At 35.6% G+C, this 13,887-nt stretch overlaps 1 long non-coding RNA gene across 1 annotated transcript; it reads right to left on the bottom strand.

The window, feature by feature from the left end:
* LOC135327443 (uncharacterized) lies at positions 1-13,851 on the bottom strand. Its single transcript, XR_010387577.1, has 3 exons — positions 13,529-13,851; positions 12,042-12,128; positions 1-2,714 (listed from the first exon to the last, which is right to left on the bottom strand). It is a non-coding gene; the product is annotated as an uncharacterized LOC135327443 (long non-coding RNA).
* Positions 13,852-13,887: the final 36 nt, after the last annotated feature.

The raw sequence follows: 13,887 nt of genomic DNA, 5'->3' as shown, positions 1-13,887 counted from the left end.
TTTAATACACATAGCATAGTTATCTAGCCATATTTTTGTACCAGCATCAATGCATTATAGAAGGTAAAGTCAAGAGCAACTTAAATTCTCTATATATGGATTCTGCTTCAAATAAAAAGTCACATTTTATTCAAAGTACAAAAAAAACTATATAGTTGTAGTGAGACAGAATAGTGCAATAACTCAAGAAAATTAATGCCATGAGCAATTTTTCCTCTCATTTTGACTGCAATAGTCAACAAAATAAATGAAGAACAACAAAAGAGAATTGGTGCAAAGGCCTAGAGAGTAACTCCCATTTTTTATACTATTAATTTTGTGGTTAGTGTCAAAGGCAATGACAGTAAGCACTGAATAAATACAAAACTTCTTTGGAATTGCTGTTTTTTTCAAGATGAAAAATGCACTGGCTTGGAATGTTTATTTGAACCAGCTGTATGGTATTACTATAGAGAGTCAGGAAGTTAATATATTCTTTGGAAGTCCAGTATCATAATAAGTTATTCTAGCAGCCATACAGAATGAACAGAGGACATACAATGTGATTTGGCTGCCCAAGTGCAGACACTGCATATCCACTCCACAGCAGCTACAGGCTATCAGCCCAGGGTCCTGCCGATAAGTAGAAGAGTGGGGGGTAGAAAGATGGCAGAACTTGAATCAATGTTGACATTTACTGATACATCTGATGGGACTGATCCTCTCTAAAATCAACAGGATGAAATCCTCTGACATCCCACCTGGGACAAGATCAGACTCACCATGTACTATACTTCTTTTAACTCATTACAATATTTTATTCTGGGCATTTGCATTTATCCCCTGCATTTTATGCAACCATGACCAAAGCTCTTACTGATATAATGCCAGCGATATAGCAAGACGTTGTGATATGAAGCACTGGAAAATCAAAGATATCTCTATTTTGACAGAAATTTCCATGACAAGCTAATGTGGAGGGTTGTGGGGTAGGAAGGGATTCCCCTCAGATATTCTGGTTAAGAATGGCCATGAAACGTGTTTACAGTCTGAATCTCTCACGTAAAACCATTAATGGTAAAATCCTTCATACCACTACAATCAATCTCTCTGTAACTGTTTAATAGCTATGCTGAGGCAAATCAAATTGTTCTCATAATCAAGGATAAAATACAACACATTTTGCAATCTATCAAGTAGAAGACCACTTACTGGTACTATTAGTATCTAAAAATGAACTGCCGTGCTTCAGTAATATTAATTTTATGATACGATGTTTAAAGCAAATTAATTTAAAGTTACTGCTGAATTTCAAGGCTAGATGTGTATTCTTACTGAAAGATAATGCAGGAATGTAAGTTATGACGCTGCAACATGTAGGCATAATAGGGTAAGTTAAAGTTACCATAACAGATGTTTTGATTTTAAGACTGCATTCCCGTACTCTGGCTAATGTTGTCACAATCTTCTGGTCGCCTAAATATGGATTATTGTTATGAACCATATCCTATCACCCTTAGGCGACTTTCCCAAAAAGGCAAAGAAGAATTTTCTTTGAGTGACAGATGTAGAATAGTGACAGATGCAGAATTCACCATTATTTATCCTCTCTCTGCCATGTAAAGTACACTATAGAACAGCTACGGAACTTCTTTCTTAAACAAGGACGAAAGCCTCTTCTCCAAAATACTACTTTTACCTAACTTTTTCATCTTCATAGAGCAGTACAGACATTAACAATCAGCTGAAAACTAAGAATGAGTAAAGATTTTGTCTGAATTTATTTATGCCTTAAAATGTCTTACACTTTAAACTAGTGCACCTTTACTTTCTTTAAATTATATAAAGTTTATTTTCCAAGATGTCAACATGAGCTATTACAGAGCTTTGTTAATTCAAATAGTCTATCTGTTAAATATATAAAAATACAAAGTGAAGTTATTTGCTAGTATAATTGGCACAGTTACATAAATCCCAAGTGGCTTTACCAGCCTGCACTAAAGGATATTTTGGCCCATGATATTAGTCTAATACATTTTTCCATAAATAATAGATTAGGTGAACAAGTACTCTGGTATGTGCTCACATTTTTAAACAAGTATTATCTACCTGATATGACAACTCTTTTTAAGATAAGCAGGTATTTTACTACACTCACAGACTATTTAAAAACTGTACTAGATAACGCTCTTTTGGGTGCAGTACAAGATATTCTAAATTCTGCCCTTTTTTTCAAAGTACTGTAATGTAATGATAACACATACTGTAACAGCTATACAATTATATTAGGTTACTATCATAAAATGCATGTTTGACTCCCTTTCTGTACGCAAAATCCTCACGCCATTACTGCAGCAGTGAACGGCACTGTGACTGTAACGATGTGACTGGATGGTGGGAAGCAGAAAGAAGGACCCTACCTACCTCCGCACCTGCCCAGCACAGCCAGCACAACTATCCCAGCCTAAGGAACTCGGTAACTTTGGTGGCATGAGCAGTTTATAACATTCAGAAGTTCCAACATACAAGTAATTAAACTTACGGGTCACTCAACTCCAGCATTGTTCTTTTCTCCTCTTTCTTTACAGCCATAAAAAAGAAATTCTGGTCTTTCTGACAAATGATGGGCTCCAGTTGTACTCTGTCTCAAGAGATGCAGGGGAAACCAGACCAATCCCACTAATAACAGCTTCTTTGCACTTAGGATCAGGCCAGCAGCAGGGAAATGAAGGCCACTGTGAAATAGGGCAGAGGAGAAAGGTTTCTGCCAGTTCTTGCTGATACTCGGAGAACTCCACAGATGAATGCACTCTTTTTAGCATACAGCATGAAAGAGAAAATCCTACCACAGAACCTCCCAGGGTTTCCAGTCTCTCAGATGGGCTTTGCCTCAGAGAGGATGCCTTGACAGGAACAGATGTGATAACAAATGACCTTTACAATTGCACCCTGAGAGCTGCTGACCATTTCCTGAAAGCTGTTCATCCTCCTAACTCCTGACTTCGGTTTGGAAACCTTGAGACCCTGGCATACATCTAAAACGGGTGAAAACCAAGAAAAGCAGTAGAGCCTAAAACTTTGCACCAAAAGAAAGAGGAGTAAAAAAGGGATACAAACATGTTTTAAGAGTCTTTCTTTGCATTTAAAGATAAAAATCATAAATCTAAATGCAATGCCAAAACTCAGTATTATACTATCTTCATCCAAAATTCAGGAAAAAAATTCTGAGAGAAACAAAAGTCTATCAAATGATAATACTATAACAAATACTATAATAAAAGTTAGGTTCAAAGCCAATTAGTCTTTATTCCAATCCAAATTAAATAAAATGTATAATTTTAGATAATGTAATACTTGCACATTCCTATTAGTGTGCTCAGATTTGTTGTGCAACATGACAAAATAAAGAGACTCCTTCCAAATTACAGCTTACAGGGTAATTGGTACACACATGAGGCAGTGCACCTAGGGAAATGCAGAGCAGAGACTGTGGGTGCACGCGTGTGGCTGTGAGCGTGAGAGAGGAAGATAGGAGATTGTTTTTGTTCCTCTTGGACTTCATCAACTACAGTGAAAACTTCCTCAGAGCTGACTTCTTGTAAAGCTCCTTGAAATCAAGACTATGGCCATATCCCATGACTAGCATGGAGCGAAAGTCACATTTCCCCCATATGCTCACTTAGGTTTATGTTAATGACTTCAGGCTGTCTCAACTAAGTCTTCTCAGAAAAAAAGGCTGAAAGAATAACAACATACTCACTGGCATTCCATTTTTAAGGCAAGGTTGGAAAAAACTCTGGCCCTGTTAATCAATGATATGCTACATCTCATTCATTGCCTGTGAGAGACAGAAAAGAGAAAAAAGAGAGGGGGAAGCAGGAGACAGAATGAGACAGAAAGCAGAAACAGAAACAAAGATGCAGTATCTGGAGACAGAAAATGAAAGGAGGGATGACATCAAGGAATGTGCAAAACATGCCTCTTCCTACATTTGTTAAAACTAAACACACAAACTATCTTAAAAGCTGCAATAAAAAGCACAAAGAGATGCATTTGATTTTTTCCTTTCTATCAATGAGATGATTTGCTCTATGATTTTTTCCCTGTCAATTCCTGTCCTTTCCCTGCCACGCCTTCTCTTCTATCGTCCTTTCTCTGTCTCCTTCCATACTCTTTTGTTCCTTTTTCTTTGCTTCTCTCTGTCTGCTTCTTTCTTCCTCTTATTTTCTTCTCTTGCTCTCCCTTGTCTTTTTTTCCTATTCTTGCTCTCCCATGTGTTCCCTGAACACATGAAGCACATGAGCACAAATAGTGGAAAAGCATTTTTCCTCTGATGCTCCTTTTCTATCCCCATGTGTGTTTGACTGCTGTAGCTGTTAGGTTTAAAATACACATGGGGAAGCCACTTGTACTCCCATGTGTTTTAGAACTATCTACAGTAGCACACTGCAGGAAAAACATGTGGGAAGGGAATGTGTCGGAAAAGTTGCTTGTACTCCCTCCAACACGTGGGCCACATTTAACAAGGTCAAGGGACAAGTGTGGCTCACAGGCATTAGTTTGACCGGTACTATAAAAAGGATCACACATTTTTCTTTCTTTTACCTACATACACTTTGCAGTTAATCACTCACCAAAATACAGCTTATGAAGTTTCAAGTGAGCTACTCTTATTATTTAGACTAGATGACTGTCTTATCATATTTTAGGAACAGATTATTAGATTTTTTTTCTCTGATTTGAAAATTCCAAGATAATGAAGGATATAAATGTAACAGGAGGAAATCCTTTTTTTTCCCTTGGCCTTTCATCGTGCATGAGGGCATCACACACGTTGTTGTTGACCAGCCAAGGGAATGCCCATGTTTCTAAGATTCTTTCAGCGGAGTGTCCCTTCTGAATTTTTCTGCTATGAGACCAAATTCATACAAAATGTCTGTGAACTGTTGGTTCATGTTATACACATTTTGACACCTTTCAGCTGGCTTTCACAGCTTTTCAAAGCACCTGTTCCAATACAACCTGTCTTTTTGGCAGCAGCCAATACCTATAAGACCCTGGTTTTCTTTCCTCCTTTTCGTAACTATTTCTAACAACGTACATGTCAAAAATATAATGAGGTGAAAGGAAATGGTGCACAATTCTCCTAGATACTGGATCACACTTTCTGCAGTAGAAATTATATTCACATTGTTATGGAGACCAACTAAACTGCTCCTGCCTGTCACTTATCTCCTAGGGGAAAGGTCCAGCTAACTTGCAAGTGGGCCACTTGCCATGTGAACAGATGGGCATAGGGATCGACAGCCAAGAAATGATGGATCAAATTTTGAAATTTGTTGCTCTCTCTTCACTCTAGTAGTCCCTAATTGGCCTCAATGGAACTTTATCTCTGTAAAAATGGTATAATGGCAACAACATTTGACTGTACAAATACCCATCACATAAAGGTGCTGCAAGCAGGACTTCTGACTGACAGAATCAGAAAGACCCGTCAGTGAATATCTGTTACAAGCTTATGCAGCTCTCTGAGGTTAACATGCTGTTATGGGAGGATACAGTGGAATTCAAGGGCAGTATCTAATGTGTATTTTGAACAGTGGTCTAAGATAAAGTCTTTTGTCTAAAAAGATCCTTTTAATAAATAACATAACCATTTAAACAAAGAACTGGTGCACTTATGTTTTATAATAAGCATACAGTAAGAGGAAGCAAGATAATTTTTCCATGATGTGCTGTTTCTAATATATTGTTTAAAACTGTTCTATCATATATATAACAAATTTTACTTATGATTTAACATATGCAAATTGACAAATGTTAAATACTATTTAACTGGCTTTAATAAAAGAGGAAGAAAAACTTCTTTTTAGAATAACATTGTTTCTCAGCTTTCTGAGTAGTGCTGTGGCAGCACACATTCATCTCAAATTCCTGTGTACTCAATAAAAATATAGAATGTGAAAACAATGTAAATTTATCCTTTATCCTTGCCACCTCACTGATGCACTCATTTAGTTCTGTTTTGGTATCCTCAGCAGTTTGAATTATTACCAAAGAAAAAGCGTCCACTTCAGCTCCAAAATGTAGGACTCTTTGTAAATATAGGACATCTTTGTAAATTTAAATCTGACTTTCTGTTAGCATTTCTGCTATATCAACATTGTCTTATATTAACTAATTCCAGCACTTGCAAGCCAGGATCTTAACATTTTTGTTTATACTGTAACGGGAATCTCTTGCCTTATGTCTCTTTTTGGTATACATTTTGATAGTTTACTGACAAATTTGCAAAATATATTTCAACAAGAGTTGAAGAGTTCTATGAATGTATCAGTAACAAGTGATGATGAAAATCAGTGTTAAAATGTAACCTCTGAAAACACATTGTATTTTTTATAAAATGATACATACAATAAAAGTAGATAAAATACTTTTATAAGTAGCTACACAACCACATTTCATTAATTATCTCAGGAAACAAAAGCAATTTCCCGGGGTCTCTTCCAATTTTTTTCCATCACCTCAGGCCCAATGCTATTTGGTACAGGCAGATTAGGGTAGCTGATGATTCCTATTGATTTAAATGTCGTGCTAGGAAGTCTAAATCCCCAAGAGCAATAGAATCTCCCCTATCACTATCCTACTGCTTATTGACCTAATTCACTAACCAACCATCATGGCTTTCTCTCACAACAAATAAATCTTGCATGAAACAGACAGTACATGGACACTTGTAGTTTTCAGTCATGTTACCAACATAATAAATTTAAGGTCACCAGAGCATTCCTCTTTGTTTTGCAATATTGACCATGTCATTTGCCATTAAAAAGCGGGCAAGAAATCACAACTGTATTTTTATGTCAAAACTATTTCTACCATCTGAAATAAGCTTGATGTTATATAAAAAATGCACACTGCTCAGCATGTGTAAAATTCCCTTTATTTCAATGCTGTGATCTGCCTGCGAGTTACTGTTAGCACAGTTGTTGAATAGTTCTAACGGTTGCAGTGTTACACCCACTAGTTGAGATACTACATATACTAAATGTTTACCGCTCAAAATTCTAATAATTAGTGAAACTGCTCTTTCATTAGTTGAGTCAAACAAATAAAGAATGAAACCAGGTTTGCTTTGTTATTCTGTTTCTCGCAGGGCAGTATTTTAAACCAAGCCTTTTAACTTGGGCATTGTAGATACTTGCATCTGAGCTTAAGTCTCAGGGATTTGACTGGGTTGACTAATACTTTTGCTTGCTTGTAAAAGGCAGGCATTTAAATTTAGTGGCTTTGCAGAATGTGTTGGTCACTAGACATGAAATATGTTCTAAAAGAGAACACAAAAAATATAATACATTTTTTAACAAGACTACATACTACTTTGATAGACAGATTTGTTTCAGAGAACAGGCCTAATTCTGCTCCCAGAAAAGTCAATTAGAGGAACAGAAAGGTCCTAAATTACTAGTTCCTCATCAATATCAAGTTAAGCTTTTATCAATGTAATTATAAGCAGTTTAAAAAAGTGATAAATACTAATTTATAATTGTTGATATTATCAAACTAAAATGATTTCTAACCACACATAACCTGCCAGATTTTTATCATGTTATAAAGGTTAACCTAAGTGTTACAAGAAACATTAATGAGCTACACAAACTACGTTTGCTTCTGGTTAGATAAGTATGCTTTGTAGTAGCTGATACTCCCTCTAGATAATGGATATGGGCCAGATTCTCTGCTGATACAAAGCAATATAAGAAACTTGAAGGGAGATATGCTGATTTACACGAGCTGCAGATCTAGCCCTAATATCTTTAGATGCAATAAAACAACTTACATAACTCTATTTCCTAAATATTACTCAGCCATCCCTTACTACAGCCAAAAGGGAACTGTGATTGCCAAGGTCTGCAGGATTTTATTTATCAAAGCTTCTTCTAAGGCATCCATCATTTTGGCATGCAAGCCCTGCTATAACACCAGAATCAAACATTTTCATAAAACAGCAAGATTAATTCTAACAACAAAAAAAAACCCATACCACTTAGTGTTCTCTCTTGCTACACTATTTGTTACATCTTTTTTAGAAAACTGCAAATTTTCTTATTAGATTTAAATACTTTTTCTGCCTGATACTGCTGAACCATACAAATGGAATTAAAAGTATTATACCATTCATCTCTTTAATTATTGGATTACTGATAACTCATTCTGTTTATTTCATTTTGTATTTATCTACTTCGATAAGGAATTAACTAAATGCATAACTAAGAAAAGAAAACATGTTTCTGTTTCATATATAAACACGAAATTATTTTACCTGCAAGGTCCTACGCTGAATAGCATTTTAGTGTCCTGACATTAAACATCTGCATACAAATAGTACATAGAACATACAGGCTAATTTTCCTTTGAGGTTTATCTATTTTTACTTACATTTGCTGGATGTCAGCTTATAATAATTACTATTCTATACACATCTCTAGCACTAATGTGACAGACTGTGAATGCTTCTTGAAAATAGAACATAATATCCTCCATACAAGCTTCCAGTAACGAGACTACAATCTTTCCACTAAGTGTATGAACATGTAAAAAAGTCTTACTTAAAACACTGTCAAGTTTCAAATGTATTTGTCTTACACTTTAAAAGCACGTAGAGATTAGACATTTCTCAATAAATCTAAAAAATAAGGCTAAACATAAAGGAACTTTGAGTACTGTGTGCGACGTTTGTATTTGAGTGCTGCCTGAATAGCATGAAAACAGTACATACAACTTTGAAATATCCGTAAATTATGTCAAGTGATCTGAAGGGTGGCAAAAATATTAATCTAAAATCTACTGTAAATAAGTGTTGCTTACAAAGAGAGAATACAAATGCAATCATTAAAAAAGCATTTCCTAGCATTTCTTTATAAGCATGATAAAATATATTCCTCTGTGACACAGGACTAGACACAGAAGTATATCAGTAGTTCTGCTCAAGCAGCAGGAATATTTTTGTGTTTCTCCATTCACCACTAAAGGTGTGCATCTTTTAGGTAGGCCTCACTTATAATTCTCCATAGATGTACTCAAAGACACTACAGTTTTATCTTAAGAGAGAGCAAATACATTATGAACTATATAGCTTCATTTCCCTATCAGAGGCTGAAATAAAATGATTGAAAATGGAGTAAATACAGCATTTTCACTTAATTTGTAGGATTTAAAATGTGTTAAAAATCACAAAAAGACAAAACTATCTGAGAGGATGTATCATGTAGTACATCATAACAAAGCTTGCTTACATGCCTATTTATTACTATTTTTTTGCAACCTTAGACATAGAGGTGTACAAACTCTCAGTAGGATTTTATTTGGCATATAAGATATAAATACAAATACATTTAAAGACAGTGTTGATTTAAAATGATCTGATTTTTTCAGTAAAATGAAGGAAAAATGGAACTTTTAAGAAATATATATAAGATTTTCCTGTATTGTTACAAATTAGAGGAACTATAATGTTTTAAATAAGTTCTTCTCTGGTTACCTCTGGAACCAATCTCACCTCAGTGCTTAAATAAAGACTGAAACATTAACAGCTTAAAAGTGTATAATTTAAATGCGAACACTGCAAGCTTTTTTTAGAAGATTTTTATAGCTTAAGAATATATGCCTGTTTTAATGTATGAAGGAAAACCAAAAGATTTTAACTTTTGACAAATAGAAGGTACAAACAAGTCAGAACGAAGCTAATCAAAATGTTAAGAGATAAGTCCTTCTTGCTTTTTTTTAATTAATGTAACTTAATTCCAAAAATACTACCTAGCCATCAAATATGATTTCAGGTTAAACTTGGAATAAAAATGTTAAATACCTGATCAAAAGTATATTCAGCTACCATAGTTTTTATGTTAATTAAATAAATCAAATGCTTTCACATATTTAATTCAAAAGTTAATTTGCTGATCTGTTAATCAGTATTACTTGTCCGTAAAGGAAGTATGTTTTATTGAAATAAACCTTATCCATAGCCAAACAATGTATTTATTAGAATTATACTTACAAAAAAAATCTGGAAGTATGAATTCTTTTTTTAATATGTGACAAGTACTGCACTTTCACCAGATATGAGGACTGTCTACAAGAATCATACCAAATTAATAATCCATGCATGGCTTGGTTCAAGGCAGTATTTTCTTTGCTATATTCAATTTTTGTGCCAGTGACAAGAGAGAAATCTTCCTCGGCCTTTTGGGCTGTGTCTATTCTTTTTCTTTGATGTCAGTGACTGATGCATGCGTATCAAGGTTTTTTGTTTTACAGATAGGAATCAAGTAAGAAATAAATTTTGTTGTAAATAGTTATTTATTATTTACTCTTCTTACCTATTTCAAAGATTTTTTCAGTAAAATATACTTTATAATAAAGAAGGCTCACTATTTACTTAAAAGAAAGACTCCAGGGGCATTCCATTAACCTGTGGATGAAACTCTTATTGAAGTCAATAATAATTTTGCATAATATCAATGCTAGAAATCTCATCTTAGGTTATTATCTGCTAGCCCAGTGGAGAACAATACATAGAAGACAAAGTGCTATTCTGAGGCATTTCAAAATACTTATTTGGACTCTTAGATTTTATGAATTAAGTGTTCCGGACATGCTAAATGATTTGCCCCTTCATTTTGAACGCTGTTGCATGATTTTGTTTTGACAAAGCATATGGTGTTAAAAAATACTAGCCTGAGTGGACTGTGGTAGTTCATTTCACTGATTAATTAATATTCAAATGTTACTGCATTTCTTTTGTACTTTCTTCCTTCAATATACAGTTTAGCTTCCTCTTGGAAATCATAATGAAAGGGGTGTACGCACTATGCCCAAGCAGCAAAACAAAGCTAATATCAATTTGACAATCTGAGAACCGATCTCACCCCCTATTTGTGGGGGAAAAAAAAGAGAGAGAGGAAAAAATAAAAAAAGGAAAAGCCAGGCTGATGGGCCGGGCAGGGGAACTGAATATATAAATTTTGTGATGAAAATTGCTGAAGGACTTATAAGAACTGTGTAACCTTGCAATGAATCTTTAGCTGTTGTTTTGCCTTTAAGATAGATTTTAATTTATAGATTTCAAAATGCAATAAATGTGGAGAGAACTTCAAAGAATAAATTTCTGTAACATGCAACTATGCCGTATCTGTACATTTCTAACTTTCTTAAAATAACTACTCTTTTTTATAGCTGTGGTCTCTTTACGTTTGTAATTCTGCAGTTCAGAGTTTTGTACTCTCCTCCATTTTATGTTTTTCTTCTCCTCCTCCATTTTATGCTTTCTTTTCTTATGTATAGTGTCTATGTTTTACAACTATATTAAAATATAGCCTTATTTTGTCTACCCACCTTTCTGTTGTAATGCCTGTCTACTTTCTGGCAAAATTAAAATTACCAGCAATTCTATTGCCCATAGCTCTGAAGCTCAGAGTTCACCAATTCAGTGCTATTAATTTTTATGTCAAAGTATCTGACCAGGAATATTACTGCAGAACATACAGCAACCATCTATGTGTTCTTTCTTCATTGAATCATGAGGCCTAATAGTGCATATATAGAGTGTATTAGGATTAAGGGCCTGATCCTGCAGTTAGTGTAATTTTCTTTTTTACTTCAACTGGGGCATGATCAAGACCTAAGCGTACAAACTCCTGTTTTTACAACAAAGTGACTGGACAACCCAGAGTGCCCGGAAACTCGGAAGAATGACCTGATTATCCATGTACTGCATCAGTACTGAAGAATAATCATATACTGCCATGTAGACAGTTGATCTTAGATAAAACAATTATAATACCACAAAAAGAGAAACATAAGAAATTCCAATGATGAACTCATATGATTCAAATATTGATAAAACCAGATCTTATCACTCCTACTGGGACAAAATTTTAACTGGCTTCAACAGCAGGACTGAGCTCTTAGATGGCTGTTTATAATTAGTCAGAAGTATGAATATAAATACCAATACAAAATTCCTAACAGCTTTTCAACTAAATCCGCTACCAGTCAATTACCTTGAATAGTTCAGATGAAATGAAAACTGTAAATTCAAAGCTCTTTTCTAGTAAGGAGTCCAGTCCTCTGATAGCACTGGCATCAACCTACAAACGGATTGCAGCATAGGTCAGCAGATGATCAAAGCAGCAGACTATAGTCTATTTTTAATTAAATGACTATGGAATATCTGACCTATTCTTATTACCAAAACTATTTAAGACAAATAACATTAAAAATAAAGAGGGAAAATGCTATTTGCTGTTTTTCTATTATTTTACATATTTGGAAATAAAAAGTCAGTTGTTTTTGCACTGTCTTGTGTTTTCTAATATACATTATTAAGTTCTTCTGATATATATTTTTTATAGAAAAAAGGAGTATCTTTTTAACATTATATAAATGTGTTTTCGAAATCACAAAAACTGGAAGGGGCCTTCAGCTTTTACTATTATTTTAAGCTGAGCAGATTTCAATATTGAGTTGCCCTTTAAGAAATGTTTGGCAGAAAAGTTTGTTCAGTGAAGGCTAAATTATACATTAATGCTGTTGTCCATTCAGAATAGCAAGACACAAAGGAAAATATCGTATCTAAAACATTTGGTACACTTCAAGTTGTTTTTATTCAAAGGTTTTATACATCACAATTCATGTAATATCATAAGGCCTTTACCTAAATGTTATTAGATCAGTCAGCTAATTTGATCCAAAGCTGATCCATGCCATTTCATTGTTTACATGTAAAATATTAGATTCAAAATATTTGGGGGATTATGACAATATTTAAATATATAAATAAATATTAACAGAATAATGCCTCACATCAGGAATTTGATAGCTTAACACAGAGATGTCTTTAGAAAATCTCTGTATGTCTTTACTAAATCACCAGTAAAGACTACATTATCTCTTAGTCCACACCAATATTTACATGTCAGAATGTGCAATGCCTTTACCAAAATGATATAGGAGCCTTAGTTAAAGAATTATTTTGAGTCTATGCTCCCATGTCAGCTAGTCATAGCTATGGAAAAAAAAATCAAACAAAATACCATCTGATGCACATATCTAATGGTAGGCATATCTGAAAAAACTTACTGGGAAGCGGATGCCACGCTATTCATGGCTTTCTGAGTTACTAGGCAGTAGGTCTGCTACTTAAGGAACAGCTTTATTTTGTAGACTCTCGCTTAAGTTGAAAGGCTTCACATGTCTTTAACAAGAAACATAAGCACTGTTGAGAGTTACTGAGAAATAAAGCACTGATGAGTTAAAGGAACATGCTGTAATAAATCATTCTCTTTACTGTAATAAGAGCCAAATCCTTCATAAGATTAAATCAGAAACAATATAGTCTCTGTTTTCAAAAGAAGGGGGACTAATGGGGAAGCCTTCAGCAATACATGCACAATTTGCTTTTAAGTGAACATTGTCCCACGACAATTGTTAAAAGCTCAGTGAAGCCATACAGGGGTGCCAATCTGTGATCATCCGCAAAACAACACACCTAGAAACGCACGAAAACTCCTTCTCGCACTCGGTTTTTGAAGGCAGAGAGGTGACAAACGCCGCGCACTAACGAAAACGCTGCACAACCAGAGGAGCGCCGGGAAACCCCCGGCGCGAGGCTCCGCGGCGCCGCGCAGCCCTCCCGGCGCCCCGAGGCAGAGCGGGGCCGGGGGTGCGGGAGCCGCGCGGGGGGGCGGGGGGCTGCCGGCACCGCCCCCGCCACCGTTTCGGGGCCGTGGAGAGGATTTTTGCGCTATTCCCACGCGCAGGCCACAGCGGCGGCGCGGGACGCCCCCGGGGGGCCCCGGCCCGCGGCCTCCCGCTCCCCGCGGGCCGCGCAGGGGCCCCGCCGAGCGC

The sequence above is a fragment of the Dromaius novaehollandiae genome, chromosome 2, assembly GCF_036370855.1.
Source record: "Dromaius novaehollandiae isolate bDroNov1 chromosome 2, bDroNov1.hap1, whole genome shotgun sequence".
In the NCBI taxonomy this organism is placed as follows: domain Eukaryota; kingdom Metazoa; phylum Chordata; class Aves; order Casuariiformes; family Dromaiidae; genus Dromaius; species Dromaius novaehollandiae.
The sequence above is the reverse complement of the archived record's forward strand: the minus strand, read 5'-3'. Positions and strand labels throughout refer to the sequence as shown.